The sequence below is a fragment of the Rhinolophus ferrumequinum genome, chromosome 12 (assembly GCF_004115265.2).
Source record: "Rhinolophus ferrumequinum isolate MPI-CBG mRhiFer1 chromosome 12, mRhiFer1_v1.p, whole genome shotgun sequence".
NCBI lineage: Eukaryota > Metazoa > Chordata > Mammalia > Chiroptera > Rhinolophidae > Rhinolophus > Rhinolophus ferrumequinum.
The window spans coordinates 16649446-16661762 of record NC_046295.1 but is presented as its reverse complement, the minus strand read 5'-3'; the positions used below and the strand labels follow the sequence as shown (position 1 = coordinate 16661762).

At 45.1% G+C, this 12317-nt stretch overlaps 1 protein-coding gene across 15 annotated transcripts in view; it reads right to left on the bottom strand.

Annotated features, from left to right (window-relative positions):
- Positions 1-12317, bottom strand: part of ELAVL2 (ELAV like RNA binding protein 2) — a 155304-nt gene that overhangs the window by 122279 nt on the left and 20708 nt on the right. For 8 of the 15 annotated variants that reach the window (XM_033123842.1, XM_033123846.1, XM_033123848.1 and 5 more), the window contains exon 1: positions 8673-9233. The exons of 3 other annotated variants lie outside the window; for them this stretch is intronic. The gene's annotated coding sequence lies outside the window, so the exon portion shown is untranslated. Of the gene's footprint in view, positions 1-4451; positions 4686-5666; positions 6003-8672; positions 9234-12317 lie in introns of those variants that run through there. 4 more of the 15 variants (XM_033123843.1, XM_033123854.1, XM_033123847.1 and 1 more) reach the window with 3 other exon arrangements.

The window sequence follows — 12317 nt, the reverse complement described above, 5'->3', positions numbered from 1 at the left end:
TTTCAGTCAGAAAATGACATAATGGAAATCTGTAATATAGACAAGTACTAGGAAAGTGCAAGATTAAAAAAAAACACACGGTAACTTGCAATTACTAAGGCAACCTTCATATTGGTTTGGTTTTCACCCCACAGCACTTATTCCTATAACTGCTTTGGTTATTTCACCTATTCCTCTCCTTCCCAAAGCACCTATCCTCTGCATGAAGATTTCTTACAAGGAAAACCCTTGTCTGTCATTACACAAAACTATTCAGCAACATTCAAGAGAGAAACTCACAGATAAGAGTATCCATGAAATTGATGCAAAGCCTAACCCAAAGTTCTGAAAAAATAAATAATACCTTTACCAAAAACAGATATTTTTATGCAGATCAATCACTGGAAATTTAGCATTGGTATGAAAGGGGAGGATACCTATAGAAATGCACCTAGTACAGTCTTTCTCACAGAAGAGTCACCTTTTGTTTTGTTTTATACAACAGAATTATAAGGCCCGAGGTACAGAAGTCATCTTCCCTTAAACAAGGAAAAATTCTTCTGTGACCTTACTAAAAGTCATAATATACATCATGCATGCTAAAAGCCAAATCTGTGTATTTCTTGTTAGTGAAAAATTTCCTCAATAAGCCACAAAACTTCTATAGAATTTTACTATACTAATTCTTATTTTTAATTCAGATTCTAAAACTTACCAATCCTATTTAAAGCATAATAAAACATGTATCTTTCAATACACAAAAGCCTTAAAACAAAATATTGCCCTTCAAGATTAAGTGCCTTGTTTCTACTTAGCAGACTTATATTACTTGAAATCAAGAAAGAAAAAGCAACTGGCATTGCAAACCAGCTAGTATCCAGAATCAAATAGACGATAAACGTTCTTTCCTAAGAGAAACATGAGTTTGGCATTAAAGTACCAACATGTGAGTTCTGTGAGTAACCAGAACCAGCGAAGACTTCCACATCTGTAAAATGAAACTGGACAAAACATAGAACATTCTATGCATCTAATGTCCTCCAGAGTTAATTCAGGAGTTGGGTGTGGCATCAGCAATGCATAAAGCCTTCGATTTCAAATTCTTTTATGTAATATAGGAGAATAGAGCAGCAATACTGGCAGCTAAATAAATTAATAATCGAGAAAGCCTGACCAGAATAGCCACATAATCTGTGGGTTCCAGTGGAAAATGAAAGTACAGGGTCCTCTTGTCCAAAAATGTAAGAATATCAAGGGGAAGGGGTTATGGATAGATCACATGCCCATAAAGCAGCCCTGCTACCAACCAAGTACCTATGCTATTTAAAACCAAACAAAAACAACAAAACACCTAATATGTGGTTCAATATGGTTGTTGGCCTGTCCAGCTGAGGATCCAAAGAATCAGAACTGGGGTGGACTGCTATGGGCAGCTTTTCCACAGGGTGGCACCCCATCCAGATCCCACACCACCTATACAGTCCCCCAGTGCCATCAAAAAAAAAACCTGACCTGGCTAAGGACTGCAGATCTCTAGCCTCCCTGACTTCCAAACCAACATTATTGGTGACAAAGATGGTAATAAGAATGTGATGATATAGTGAATTGAATATGATTTCAAATGAGAGCAAAAGGACTGACCCTACCATGCAGACCAAGCGATCAAAATGGCGAATGGAAAAGTCAGGCTTGATAAGATGTTATTTCAGAGTATCCAGTCCTTTGGGGGAAAAGAACATGAAGGGTAATTTGCTACTGTGGTGCTCTTATGCCATGCTACCTCCTGAAAAGCGTCAGAGTTTTTTTTAAATGCATTTTTCCATCAAAGAAAGAGGAAAGGCTGATCCCAGCTTAGAAGTCAGGGTATTCTGGATGGCTTTGTTGTGTCCTTAAAGAGAACTTGGGACTTGCTTCTAGAAAAGTGTGTGTGTTTGTGTGGGGGGGGGGGCGGGGGGCCGGGACAGGACGGGAAGCAGTATTTTTAAAAATCATAATCATGTTAAGAAAACCACTTTCAGTGGTAACAAGGATTCAGCCAGGAACATCTGTCTGTATACAAAGAACCAAAAGGCTGGATTAAGAAATGGGGTAGTAGAAATGCCACCTAGAGCCTTGTTCTTTTTCATAATCCAATGGGTACTGGGTCTTAACCAAAAGCACCAAAACCTAGACAGAGAAGGAACTTGAGTCTCTGGTGAAGAAGCATTAACCAGAACTAACCTACAGAAAAAACCCAAACCAGAAAAGGAACTCTAACAACTACCACATCCTGAGCCTAGTAAAAGGAAAGTAAGGTTCAGTAGTAAACAATACAAGTGGCTGGCCGACACTGACCCGTTTGGGGTACCTGTTCTACTCTAGGAACATACCTTAAACCTAAAATTCTCTTGAACCGTTTAGAAAGAGTGTGTGCAGCTTAAAACATCTGACCTGACATGATTCCTAAGAGCAAACACTACACAGTGGAGGAAACACCTGAAGACAGGGTGACCGGACCTTAAATGCCTAAAGGGTCTGTCTCCAAGGGGAAACAAAAAACCTCATTCCCTGAATGGTGGCAGCACAGTTACCAGTTTGGGGGCCAGTTTTGATCACACAAACACAAAAATATTCTCTCAAAAAGGAAGAGAAAAAAAGCAGAGGAATCCTAAAAAATTAGATATAATGTGTTTCTTCATAATCTAAGCTTTCCTACCCCACCCCAGCCATTATCTACCAGATGTTTCCTTCTTGCTCTCTCTTTCCCTCTCCTCCCTCCATTTCCAAGGGCACTTTCTCTAAGTAGGCACTCACACACACACCTGAGCTGTGTTAAATCAATATTCTTACAAAGCTCTTGAAAAGAATAGCCCCCAAACAAGCACAGTAACATTCCAGCCCATCCAACAAAATAGTCACCATTTCTAGATCCAAAGGTCCAGATGAGAAAGTAGATCCAGGAAAGCTTTTCCACCAGCTCACCAAAATGGAGACTCTAGGTCAGCTTCCGCAAGAAAGAGCTACCTTAGCACAATGAAAAATTCAAACGACTCTAGGGAAATGAGAAAATTGTCTTCAAGGGCAACTAAACAGTATTTCAAACAAACCGATTTTACTTGAAGGAATGGGGAAATTACACCCCAACTGGTATCGGAGTGGTTTTAAATGGACTCATTTACTGTAAGTTTGGGGGCTGAGCTACATTTTTATGAAGACAATTATTATGGGTAGGTCCACCAAAACATTAAATTTTAAAAAGCTCTTTGTCCTTGCTGGAAAAATTTCATTTGGCATTGTTAAGCATCATTCTTTGGGGAGGCTTTAAAGGAAAATAGATAACGGGTAACAAATCCTCCTTGACTCACATTTTCAGAAAAGGAGATGAAAATTGTATAATAATCTTCTAAAATGCTATTTTAAATGACCATCTGGACAGCTACAACAAGGTGCTCCAGTTCACATCTAGGTTTTGAGCTCCATCCCTCTAGGATAACAAGTAGGATTGTAAGGAAACGCCGTGAAAAGACTGCTGGTCACTATCATGACCACTGGAGGAACACCTGCTAGCGAAGCGGTGCTGGTCAGAGAGGACTCCACCACTGTCACCAGCGCACGCACACACGTCGGTGCACGGGGGCCGCAGGTCAGCGCTCCCCGCGGAGCTGAAGGCAGTGCTGCCGCAACCACCGCCAGCGAGTCCAAGCCCAGAGGCTGCCTCGCCCCGCGCGGCCCAGCCCGCTCCGCGATTCCCGCCCAGCGCGCTGCTCACGCGCATACCGGGATGCGACCCCGCGCGGCCGCGCCCGGCCTCACCCAACACCTCGCAAGGGGGAAGAGAGCGGCCCGGGATAGCCCCTTGGCTCTGCCTGGGGCAGCCGCGGTCCCGTATCACCTCCGCACACTGCGTGGCCGCTCCAAGTCTCGAGACACCCCGGGAGGTCTAAGGACCACGCGCGAGGAGGCGCTGTACCAAGTGGGCACACCACCAGACACCACCCGGCTGGAGTGCATACAGCCTCCCCCAAGACGGAGTTGCCCGTCCACCACAAGAATCCTGCCCTTTTACTAGGAAGGCCCCCTCCCCCACTTTCCCTCCAATACACTCACCTGCGTCTCGGCGCAGTTCTTCTCGCACTACACGCGGCCGTACCCGGCACGTCCACGCCTGTGCACGCCGCCCGGCACGACTGGCCCAGCTCGGCTCCCGCCTCCCCCAACCAGCTTTTGCCCCCAGGAGAGGCGGTGCCACCTCCCGAGGCGCCCAGTTCGCACAGTACTCCCGCCGTAAGGGGCCAAGCTCTAAGAACTTCGCGTGCACAACCTCCGCCGTCCGCACCAGCATTCCCGCCCAGAGCCCGGACTTGGGCGGCCACCAAGCCGAGGCCGGACTCCGCACAGCGCCGCGCAAAGCAGCCTCGGCGTCCTAAACAGACCTGGGCAAGGCGCGGCGTGCCCGCCCTCCCCGCCCCCACCCCCACGCCCCCCGCACTTGCCTGCTACGACTTGGAGCTGCAGCTGCTATGGCTCGCGCCTCCGGCCGTCAGCACAGCCGCGGAGGAGTCGCTCAGGGCGGGCTCCGTGGAGAGGTGGTGGTGGCGGCGACGGTGTCGTCCCCAGTCCTCGCGGTGGCGGGAGGGCAAACTGGAACCCGGCGGAACCCCCGCCCCACCCGCACCGGCGACCGGCCTCTTCACCAGGCCGGCAGCTGCCTCAGTGACGCCCGGGCGCCGCGGTCCCGCCGTTTGTAGAGGGGCGGGGAGGAGGGGCTTGCTTGGAAGACCGCCAGGAGGCGGGGCCGGCGGCGAGTTCGCGGCGCCGCGGCTACAGCCGCCGGCGCGTGCCCTGCCCTGACGCCCAGCAAGTGGGTCCGTGCGAGAAGACGCCGGCCGCGGGCGCCTGGGCTCAGACCCTCCCGGCTTCTGATTCTGAGCAATCGCCCGGACCAGGTTCCCCTGGCAGCGCGGAAAGAGTCGCGGGCCCAGAGGCGACAGATTCCAGGTTCAAGTTTGCAAACCCTGAGGCTCCGGGCGCTAATCAGGGAGCCAGAGCAATCCTAGCGGGGGTTACTTTGATATATATGTGTATCAAATATATATACATACAAACATATACATATATTGCAAGCAGAGTTAAAAGGCTCTCCCACCCCCCCAAACACACACACTTCTTTACAGCCGAAGGGTTCTGTCCCTCGGCAGAAAACTAAAGGCTAAGCCCTGGCTGTCTCTCTCTGCCTCTCTAGATGTATTGTAATCTGTCGTTCAAATAAGCCCAGAGTACCTGTGCGGGGTGCTATACTCTGCTTCAAACGCAAAGTAGGAAATCCTGCACTCCACTATACAAGCGCCTGCTGCTCGCTGCGTCCTTCCAACGCCCCCCCACGGAAGCCCCGAAATGGCCAACTCTTCACCGAGGGGGCGTCCCATATCTGTCTTCCCTTGGCCACCCCCACGCCCGGGTAAATCGCTTTTCCCCAGAAAAACCTGTGCCTGTCCTCAGACCCAGCCCCACGACCGAGAGTTAAAACCGACCCCGAGCCACGCGGCCCGGAAGCACGTTTTTACACCTGCTCAAGCTGCTTAATTACGAAAGCACCTGTCATATTCGGTGGTTTGGGGTTTTTTGGTTTTTGTTTTTTTCATTGCAAAGGCTTACTTTTTAGCCATCCCCGAAAAACTACATTTGAAAATATCACCTGTCATTCTTACCTAAAATCGCAGGAGGTAAGAGAGGAAGAACTGAGCAGTGGGCGACTGAGTCGCCGCAAGAACGTGACCGAGGTTACAGCTTCAAGGGCATGATGCGGGTTTGATGCAGCAAGGTCCGCTAAGGGCGCCCAGGGCTCCCCACCCCCACGCGACTGGTGGAGAAGGTGAGGAAGGATTCTTCTAACCCAGGGCGGGGGCTGGGGAAGCAAAATGCCCTCTTGTCAAACCAGGCATAATTTCAACCACTATCGAAATGGAGAGACCATTCCTCAACTTAGGGGGGCCCAAACTGAGGACAGCAGAAATAACTAATTGATTCTATATCAGCATTTCTGTTGTCACTCCCAAATCCGATTTGCAATTATATGACCTTAATTGACTTTGTACGGGTTCCTGGGAAAACTGCTCAAAGCCTGTGCCTCTTTGACCTCCCTCTAAACAGGTAATTATAGTATTCCCATCCCAGGCAGGCAGGGTTGCAAAAAATGCCTGTTTCCAAACATTTGGCAAAATTGGGCCTACCATATTTGCCAATCCAAGCCTAAACCTCTTAGAATACCCCATGCCCTACTTCCTGAAGCTGGCTTCTTGAAGTTATGAGATCCCTCTCTCTCAATAGTTCCCCAAGTCTTCCAAACCACTTCTACCTGCAAACGTTATTTTTTTGTATAGCACTCCAGTACAGGTTAGCTTTATAAAGTGAGATGCCCAAGCACTTGGTTAAAAGAGAGAAGGGGAACCCAGGAGTGCCTGGTATAAGACAGACTCAGGGAATGACAACAATAACTAAAATAGTTATTTTTTTTAAATACCCCAAAACGCGACTTTTAAACACATTTTCTTTTTTTTTTTTTTGCAGACATTTGTTTATTCTTTTATATGTCCCATTTAAGAAGCCATTTTTACCAAGGAGGTCTTATGAACCCAAACAGACTTCCTACCCTTTCCATTCCCCAAAACACACACACACAGACCTTTCTCTGACCTTTAGGAACCGATTTCCAACTAGGAAAATCATTTCTTTGGTTCCTATTGTCTGCTCTGTACTCCCCCCTCCCATTCTAAGCCTACATTTTGTAGATTGCAGTGTAGGCCTAAAAAAAAAAAAAAATCTCCATCCTACTCCCAACATCCAGAGGATGGGTATAATAAATAGGAGTGTGGAGAAGGGCTGAAGTTTAGAATCTTAACCAACAGGGGTGTTTGTACATGAATAGGGGAGGGGAGAGAATCCATACATTTCGGGGAGAAAGTGCAGAGACATCCATCCTGGCCCAGCAGTGTTAAGAGTAAATACTAAATGATTGACTTTCTCTCACTCTCGCCACAATAAAGCCAAACAAAATACTCAGTGTCTACATCAGTTTCGCTAACCTGTACTTGAACGGAAAACGAGGGACATATCCAACCTCCAATTTGCCACAGTAGTATAGCTCTCGTGTTAATTCTTTCCAGACCTGAAATAGGTGGGTACGTAGCAACGTGCTGGGCATAAATTAAGCAACAATGGCCATGCGAGGTCCTGTTCGCCGCGGAGCTCCCGTGGTGGACACTGCCACCTTGCCATCCCCAGCCCCCACTGCCTCGCATAAGGCAGAGTCGAGTCCGGAGCAGGCTGGCCGCGCGTTGTCTTTTCGAATCCCGAGGGTGGGTGGGGTGGAGAACGAGAAATTAACAACCCCAGCTGGCTTTGTACCTTTTCCCCATCCTCTCCTTCTCAAGAGCACCACACGGGCGCTCTCACGCACACAGTCACCCACATCCCCTCGTGCCAATAATTTAAACTTCTCTTAGGCAAAAGCAGCACCTCATTCACTGTCACCACGACCCCCTCCGCCCTCCCCGCCCTGCGAACACCCTTCCCCTTTCCCACATCTACCCTGGATTCTCTTTTTCGCAGTAGAAAGCCAGCTGGTGTCTCCTAAACGCTGGGAAATCACAAAAGTTAAAATGAAGCTTGTGTCTGCCCAGCATCTCATCCCCAACCATCTTTCTCCCGGCGTCAGTTTAACAATAGCTATTCGAGAAAGGGCGGGGGTGGAGTGTGGGGTAAAGAAGGGGATGAGGGCTACGTAGCCGGGCTGGCTCCTGGGGTGGCTGCGAAGCCTCGCAGTGGCGAAGGGGTTCCCCCTAGCCCCGAAGGCGAAGTCAACCGCGTAGGACCAAGGACAGGGCTTAGAACCCACTTCCCAGCGCCCACCACTGCGAGGCTCCCAGGCAGCCACCACTCCACAGACACAGCTCCAAGGATCTTATTTACTCTTTTCTGAACAAAGGGAATCTCATATCCGGCACAGGCTTAAGAATTCGGCCCTAAATTGGCTATCTTCTGCTAAACCAGAATCACGGTAATTGGCGCCTATGAATTAGAGCCCGCACACCTAGCGATGACGAGTTTTGACAGCTTCTACCCAACCCAGCCCAAGCCCAGTCCCAGCCCTCAGGCGACATGTACTTTTTTCAGTCAACTACAACTCGCTGCCTGGTGCAGCACCTAAATTCTATCTGGCAATCCCATCTCCCCAGCACATGTTATCCGGTTAATGCAATTAAGTCTGGGGTTTTCGTTGGTCTGATCAGCACGCCCAGGCTTCTAATTCCCCTTAACGGTACTAAAGCCTCTCCAGTCCTTCGGTTGCTTTGCGAAAGTAGAGGCATGCATCCCCCCCCCAAACCAAGTTATCCTTCTTTTCTCATGAAATAAACTTCCAACCTCAATCCCGAAGCTCACTCAACATCTAAACTCCCATTGTACCCCTGCTCTACGCTGGCCACATTTTCCACTTAAGTTTCTGCCATTGACATTTGCAAATATTCAGTACGTCAAGCATGCGTCCACCGTCTTTTAGTCTAGCTCTCTAGAATTAAAAAGCGGAGCAGTAGCTTTGAAATGAGACAAACATGTGCAATTAACTTCATATTCTGTATTCCGCTCACTTACAGGTTTTCTGTGTTTGCCAGCGCATCGCTGCAACTAATGATTAAAGAAACCAAACCGAAACTTACCTTTCTCCCTTAAGGTTTTTGTGTATGTGTGTTTTTAAGTAACGGTGCTGTTCTCCCAATAAGGATGAGCAAGAGGCTGCTGGATAGTTCTCTTAAGACAGCACGAAACCTAAACTGTGCTCGGCTTAAAAGAAGCAAATAAAAAGAAATGCTTTCGACCCCAAAGTCCAACGCTAAAAGAAATTGGAAAAAAAAAAAAAAGAAGAAAAAAGAAAGAAAAGAAAGGGGAGGGGAAACTTAAAAAAAGAGAGTTTAGAAAGACGGAGACACTACCCTCCGTTTGCCGTTCAACTAAACAAAAAGGGGCAAGAAAAACAAACGAAGGAACAAAGAAAAGAGACGAAAGAACGTTTTTTCAAAAAGACGATGTCTTTCTCCTTGTTGCTTTTTAGTAGGTCGCTACAGGAGTAAGCTGCTGCATCTCTAACTGAGAACAGAAATAAAGGGGGAGGACGTCTTAAAAGGGAGGTGGACTGGACCACAGATTTATAGCACCGTATCACCAACCCCTTCTCTGCCTCCGCACTGCCGTGTGTGCAGCTGCTCTGCCAGGCTCCTATCCCGGGCAGCACGCGCGGAAGTATACGCCGAGTCGCGCCACAACGCAACTTGCTCATCTCTCCAGGATCCTGATTGGCCTAGACGCTTCCATTGAGGCTGCCCAGGCGAGGCTGCGTGACATGATTGGATAGGAGCTTGTGTCACTCTCCAGAGCTCAATGGAGTCCCGTTTCAAGGTAAGTTGTGCGGAGAGGTACACACTTAACACTGGCGGCGAAGGGAAATGCAAGAAGCAAAAAGAGATGGGGAGAGAGCAACGTGGGAGGGTTGGAACTGTACTACTCTCAGAGTTTGCGATATGGCACGATCTGCTTTCCTCTTAAATTTTTCTGCTTCCGAAAGACTCGTTTCCTTTGCCATCACTGCCTCATCTATGCTCGTTTCTTTATAACATTAAACTCTATCCGGTATGTATGAGTCACTGAGAGCTCCCTCTCTTTGATCTGAGTGAAAGGGATGAAGGTACATCCATTACTTGCCCGCATGCCTATTTCGATTTGTGTTCCAGTATTCTGTATCAGATATTAGTCAGTTTTATGTCTGTCTCTATTTTAACATATGCATATTGCAGCTCTCTTGTTTGTTTTTTTAAAGCATCCTTTTAGGAGACGAATGAAGTCAGAAATGCTTTCAAGTAAAGCTGCACGGTTTGAATTAGCTTTCACTTCATATTATAATAGAAAAGTATAGAATAAACATCCTGTCCAGGAAAAGAGATACTGAACTCAGGTCCTTCACTTTGAGGTGTATGGTGACTCTCAAAAAGAGCAGCTGTGTATAAAATTGGAATAAGGCACTCCTCTGCGTTTGCTGGTGGTACAGTTCTTGGACCACACATATATTGCTGACAGTAAAGATACTCAAGCTTTTCTCTGAGCTTTTTCTTCGAGGATTTAGAAAGTTTAACCAGAAGACCAAGTGCTTTCAACACTTTTGGTTTACAGATAAAGACTACTTTATTAACCCCATATTTTAATAACATTCAGGAGGCTGAAAGACAGTTTTATTCATGGTATTTATTTCTTCCTCCAAGTAAAAGTGTGGTCCTCAGGATGGACTTGATGTATAAGATAATATTCACTTGACATAAGTTCTTTTCCAGCTTGAATTTCTTTTAATCTTGAAAGATAGCTCCAACTTCCTAGACAGTGCTTACATTTCTTATACAATGTAACATATCATCTCTCTAGAAGCTCAAGCCTTTCTAAAAGGAATTCCTTTACCTGTTTATTTCCTACTATTCGCTATCTTTGAGAATGCCGGAAAGAGGAAGCACAGGTAAGAGAGACTGCGATGGAGGGAAAGTCACAAAAGCAAAATAACCAGAAAGTGAGGCAGTGAAGTAAATCAGAGTTTCTTGAGAATGTCCTTGAGTGTTGATAAATGATTAATGGCAAAGAACAGAAGACCTGTTTATCTTCCATATAGCCTATGTACTATGGCCGAGTTACTCATGATGATAACTGGGAATTGGGAAAGAAGGCCTGAATCTATATGTTACCTTATAATTAGCATTTATAATTTTCATGCCCTAATCCCTGCCCCCACTTTTTATATAACATCAGGCCTGGGGTTCTAATTTAAACTTAAAACTATTCTATAGACCTGGGTGGAAATCATGGGAAGAGGAAAGAAAAGCAGTTTGAAGAAATGAAGTCAATGGGCTTAGGGAGACAAATGAAGGGAAAAGAAAGACTCCACCTCCTCTAGATTAGATTAATCACTGTATGAATAAACAGTTGGAAGATTGGGTTTGTTGTCATCCTCTTTCAAGCTCTCTTCCCCTCCCCAGCTCAATACAGAGAAATCTCTCTTAAAGTAATAAATACAATTTGGGTAAAAGTATAATATCATTTAATCAGATTTACCTATGAGTTGCTTGTCTTTTCTCCTTGTTAACATGCTCTTAATATTAAATTAGTTGCATGTGTTCATGCAATATACTTAGCACTTTGAAAAAAATCTTTACCATTAACTTACAATTACATAAGTGTCTTCTAACTGGGTGAAAACTAATACTTAGTTTTGTTTTTTCATGCATGTCTGTATCCTCAATGTTATGTACATTCCAGTGGTATATTTTCCAAAAGGATTCAGGGAGGATGGATATGGAAAGCTGGGTGTGGTATGGGGGTAATGAAAATCTAGCATGTCTGTTATATAGTTAAAGAAATTACATGGAAAACAGTAAACTTGTCCATTCAAATGCAAAATACTAAATTCTGTGGATTCAGTGTATGTGCTTTTTTCAGTTTGGGTAGAGGAGCAAATATTTTTCAAAATGTTTTCATTTTCAATGTGTTGTTTTTTCTCTGTAGGTAAAATGGAGTTAAATTATTTAACAAATTTAAAATACTGGTTTTCTTTCTCAATAAAACAAATGTTTTTAAATTTAAAAACTTTTAAATGGATAGATATACCATAAGTGACATGTGTTTTTCTAATTTTTAAAAATAAAAACTGAATACAGCCACTTTAAAATGAATGCTATCTTGATGTAAATTTTACTTTGAAATTCGTGTTTTCATAGCCTGAAATATTAACATATTATATTTTGTAATTAATAAAGACTGTGTGTAAACATCACACTCTACATTAAGCAACTGCAACCCCTCTTCATTCATAATTAGGTAAAGAATTATCCATGGCATCATAAATTGCATTAGGAAAGCCTTTAAGAGACATTTGAGTTATGATTGTCATATTAGCTCTGATATATCTTCAAAGTCCTTGGCATTATTTTATTCTGCAGCAGACAAGGGAGAGATCTAGGGAGTCACTGAAAGCTTGGAGAAAAAGTTTGATGTAGGCAAAGTTGCAAAAAGAATGGTTCTCAAATCCAAAAAGTAATGAATTCAATTGATTCTTTTACTAATGTTTCTGTATAAGGGAACAGTCATTCACAGGAATACTCATAAGCTATTGTGGGCAATATCTTTTAGGATAAATAACCCCCTTACACTAGTTTGGGGGGGTGAGGGGGAAGGTGTGATTTTAGCACTTTATTATGCAGGGCACTGTAAGACACTACTGCAACATTTTTTAAAGTAAATAAATCAGATAAGCTACTTAAATGAGTTTACAA